Source organism: Cajanus cajan, chromosome 1 (assembly GCF_000230855.2).
Source record: "Cajanus cajan strain Asha chromosome 1, NIPB_CcT2T_4, whole genome shotgun sequence".
NCBI classification, from domain to species: Eukaryota; Viridiplantae; Streptophyta; class Magnoliopsida; order Fabales; family Fabaceae; genus Cajanus; species Cajanus cajan.
The window spans coordinates 36,894,124-36,899,424 of record NC_138517.1 but is presented as its reverse complement, the minus strand read 5'-3'; positions in this window follow the sequence as shown (position 1 = coordinate 36,899,424).

The following is a 5,301-nucleotide window of genomic DNA, read 5'->3' as shown; positions in this document are numbered from 1 at the left end:
GAGCCAATCAATTACACCTTCAATTTCTAGTTCACTTCTTAATATATTAAAGTAGTAATTGAACCTAGGCTCTATCATGCCATAAGCTGTGAATTTTAACAACAAATCATCAAGTAAATATGGACTAGATATAGTTGTAACGCCCTAAGATTTTTCTATTTTTTTTATAATTCTTAATTAGGGGGAATAAGGATGATTTTATTTTATATTGCGATTAATGGTTATTATTTTATATATTTTAATAGATTTAATTATTAAGAGGAGAATTAGATATATAGAGGCATTTTAGAGAAATAGGGTATTACAATATTATATATTAGAAGAGAAAGGAGAAGAGCTATTATTATTTTATTATTCATCTCACGTTCGCTCAAGTGCTTTGAAGGGGACGCATCAGGAGAACAAGGAGGAGGAATCATCGGAGAGGGGCTAGAAGCGTAGATTGGATATTTTTCGTCACTCCAGGTAGGGGGGAGTGAGAGCACTCATTCTGGGGATTGGGTGTATGCATGAAAGGTAACGGGATTGGCCCTCAATCTCGTAAGTTTTATGTTTGATAAAATTTGATATGCGTTTGATATGATTTGATCAGTAGATTGAGAATATGTAATTTATTTGATGATCAGATGTTTTTAGATGATTAATAAAGTTCTCTGTAGAAAGGGGTTCAAACCTTAGAGGATTGACCCCCAATCCCATAAGATTTCTGCTAGATAAAATTTGATGTGCGTTTGATGTGATTCAATGAGTTGATTTGGAATATGTAATTAATTTAATGATCAAATGTTTTAAAGTAATTAATTGACTGCTCTATAGAAAGAGGTTAGAACCCTAGAGGGATTGACCCAATCCCATAAGATTTCTGTTGGATAAAATTTGATGTGCGTTTGATGTGGTTTGGTGTGTAGATTTCAAATATGTAATTTATTTGACGATCAAGTGTTTTTAGATAATTAATTGAGTGCTTTGTAGAAGGGGGTTAAAACCCTAAAAGGGAGGATTTGATCTACTAGAAAATTGCAAAATAACGACCGAAATTAGCGACCGAAATTTATCAGTCGCTATTTAGCGACTGATAGAGCGACCGATTATGAAAAATTAAAATAGCGACCGATTTAGCGACCAAAATAAGTCATCACTAGAAAATCGATCGCTATTTCGGTCGTTAAATAAATTTTGTTGATTTTTTTAGCGACGGAAATAAATTCGGTCGCTATTTTGGTCGCTAAATTATAAATTTTGATTTTTTTAGCGACGAAATTTAATTTGGTCGCTAAATATTAGTTAAAATTAGCGAAGAAATTCAATTTGATCGCTAAATAGTAGTTAAATTTAGCGATAGAATTGAATTCGGTCGCTATTTCGGTCGCTAAATTATAAATTTTGATTTTGTTTAGCGACGGAATTTAATTCGGTCGCTAAATAATAGTTAAAATTAGCGACAAAATTGAATTCAGTCGCTAAAAAGTAGTTAAACTTAGCGACGAAATTTAATTCGGTCGCTAAATTATAGTTAAAATTAGTGACGAAATTTAATTCGGTCGCTAAAAAGTAGTTAAATTTAGCGACAGAATTGAATTCGGTCGCTAAATAATAGTTAAAATTAGCGACAAAATTGAATTTGGTCGTTAAATAGTAGTTAAATTTAGCCACAGAATTTAATTCGGTCGCTATATTAGAAATTTTGATTTTTTAGCGACGGAATTGAATTCGGTCGCTAAATTAGAAATTTTGATTTTTTTTAGCGATGGAATTAAATTCGGTCGCTAAATATTAGTTAAAATTAGTGACAGAATTGAATTCGGTCTCTAAATCAGAAATTTTGATTTTTTTAGCGACATAATTAAATTCAATCGCTAAATATTAGTTACAATTAGCGATGTAATTCTATTCGGTTGCTAAATATTAGTTAAAATTAGCAACGGAATTCTATTCGGTAGCTAAATATTAGTTAAAGTTAGCGACGAAATTCTATTCGGTCACTAAGTAAAACTTAAAAAAATTTATAAATTGCTTAAAAGTGATGATAATATTTTTGTTGAGTATCAATCCCATTTTCTTTTTTTTGTAAGAGCAAGACATTAAATTATATTAAAAAAAATATTTATATGCACTCCTACATAATTAATACCAATAGTTATTTATGTGAAAAAATATTTAGAGGTTTTTTTTTACAATTGGATTTTTAGGCAGTTTTTTAATTAGAGTATATGAATTTTAAAATTTCTTATTTATTTTGATCCATATTTATAATATATATTTCTAACTTATGATAACTTTATTTTTAAATGAATTTTTATATTTAAATTTTAAATTAGTATTTTATTAATGGTTGATAATTAGAAAATAAAACAAGGATAAATATATTTTTTGAATTTTATATCTTAGATTTAAGATGAATAAATATATTAAGTTAATTAATAATTTATTTAAAATGTTAAAATTTAATTTATAAAAATGATATTTCAAAAGAGAAGGGTTATAATAACATCGGTGTAACTTTTACTAAGTATTATATCGTTAAATAACTTTATATTAAATGTGAATTTTATAAATTCAACCGTTAGATTGAAAATTTTTTACTCTTAGATCATATATACAAAATCTTATATGAATTCAAGATGATTTGATACTTCATTCTTGAAAAACAAAATTGACGTAATATATTCATTTCAAATAAAAATATGAGCACTTTGATTACTTTTAAGTTGTTGTTTAATTTTAACAAAAATTGATATAAACATATAAAGTGATATGAACTATCAATCTATCGGTTGAATTTACAAAATTCACATTTAATATAAATTTATTGAGCGGTGTAATACTTAGTATAAAAGTTATATTAGTGTTATTATAACCCTTCTCATTTTAAAATATATAAATTATTACTTAAACTTTTAAATTTATAATAAATAATTTAAATTGTATCATAAAATTAATTTTAAATAGAGATAAGTAGATTGTTAATTATAAAAGTAAGTATATATATAAATAAAGATTAATTAAATACAATATAATTATTATTATTAGTAATATAATTATTATATATATTATTATATATTTATAACGGTCCAGATATATCAAAATGATAAAGATCCAAAAATAATATAAGTATGAGATTTGATAGCTGAGGATGACTTAAATGAATTAATTTGTACTACTTATACTAACAACATGCATTTGCTTTTCGGTAGCTTATCTCATAAGAACTTCACAGTTAAGCGTGCTTGACTTGGAGTAATGTAGGGATGGGTGACCTTTTGGGAAGTTTCCAAAAATTGTGCAATTAAGGACAAAACATGCTAAAAACTTAAGTATTGTGAAATAAAATCCTTAAGAGGCCAAATATGAGTAGTTCATAGCGATCAAAATTGCGACGTCTATAAAATTTAATAAAATAAAAAATAAATATTTAGCGACCGATTTAGCGATCGATTTATTCGGTCACTAATTTGGTCTCATACACTTCAATCATTTCAACCATTTAGCGACCGAATTAGCGACCGAAAATTTTTCAGTCGCTAAATAGCTTAACGACCAGGGTTTTAGCGACTGATTAAATTCGGTCGCTAATTCAGTCGCTAAGGTAAATAGATACCGATTTTTACAATTTAGCGACCGATTTTGGTGGTCGCTAAATTGCATATTTTTTGTAGTGATGAATTAGATGGAAACGATTCTTAGACGTTTGATTAAAAGAATTATGATAAACGATAAAATTAATTATTATAGAGGAAAAATGAATTTTTGGTTTATATAAGTGATTTGAATGATGGGAACGTATTTTCTATGTTTTGGGGTTTTAAGGGCAGGAAACGCATTTTGATATGTCAAATGATATTTTATGTTTGTATTTATGATTGATTTATACAATGATGAATGTGGGTATATATATATATATATATATATATATATATATATAATGTTGACGAATGATGGATGACATGATGGTGAATGACATACATACCTTGTGATAGATGATTTTCATGTTGATAGATAAACTTGATGTAGATCGATATAGATGTTGGTGAACGATGATTTAAACGTTGAACATGATGTGATAGTATAGAAGCATTTGCATTATAGTGACATGCATCATAATTGCATATTTGAGGTTTTGGTGGGAATCTGATGTTGATGTTCTGGTGGGAACCTGATGATGGTGTTCTAGTGGGAACATTGGTTTGTTGATAGCCTAAGGTTAACTCGGGACTTAGGTACCAACTATATATTTACGATGATGATAATGATGATGATGATGGCCGGGGACCCCATGCATTTAGATATAGGTGCACATTGCATTACAATTATATGTGTGTTTGTGAATGAGATGGATGATGTTGTTATTGAAGTTGAAGTTTATGAATGATTGTTATTTAGTTGAAGTAAATTTTTGTTGTTACTATATTTTAAAGCATTAATTGTTGTCATTATATTTGTTTATTGTGAATGAATGAGATGCTGAGGATTAGGCCCATTCCCTATAGAGTGAGATTGTTCTCATTCCTTGTTTTGTTTGTTGGCTTGTTTTGGCATGTTTTGTAGAGAATGACCCTCAGCCTTGGGAGGAGTAAGGGGAGGTCTAGGTGTGTGTAACTCTGATGTCAATGTGACACTGGGGATTGGAGTAGTTTAGGAGTTATATTATTATTTTATTTTAATTCAATAGTTTGACTTGTAATTGTTTATCATTACTCTATTTATTTACCTTTTGATGAACTGGTTTTTTTGGTTTATGCCTACATGAGGACTAAAGGTTTTTTTTGTGTGTTAATTTTATGAGAATTTTCAAAATTATGTTTTCATCCTTTTAATTGGTATCGTACTTGGGAATAAATGGGTGTCACAATAGTAAAATAAATACAAATAAATATATGATTGGTCCTCAAAAATAAATAAAAAAATTATATACCTATGTTGACGATCAATTTTTTCCCTTCTACATTCTTGAAATGTCTCATGAAATTTTGTGCAATGTGTCGAATGCAAAACACATGCATTAAATTTTTCAGTGTCCAACCACTGCCTTCTCTTGAGTAAGCATTTTTAATTGATTTGTGTCTGTCTGAAATTAAGCAAAGACCATCTTGAGTGCAAACATGCTTTTTTAGATAATTTAGAAAGAAATACCATGCGTCTTCTGTTTCACCCTCAACAATGGCAAAGACAATCAGAAAAATTTTGTTGTTACCATCTTGTGCCATAGCCACGAGGAGAGTCCCTTTATATTTTTCATACAAAAATGTTCAATCAACTTGAATAACGAGCTTGCAGTATTTAAACCCATTGATATGTGGTTTA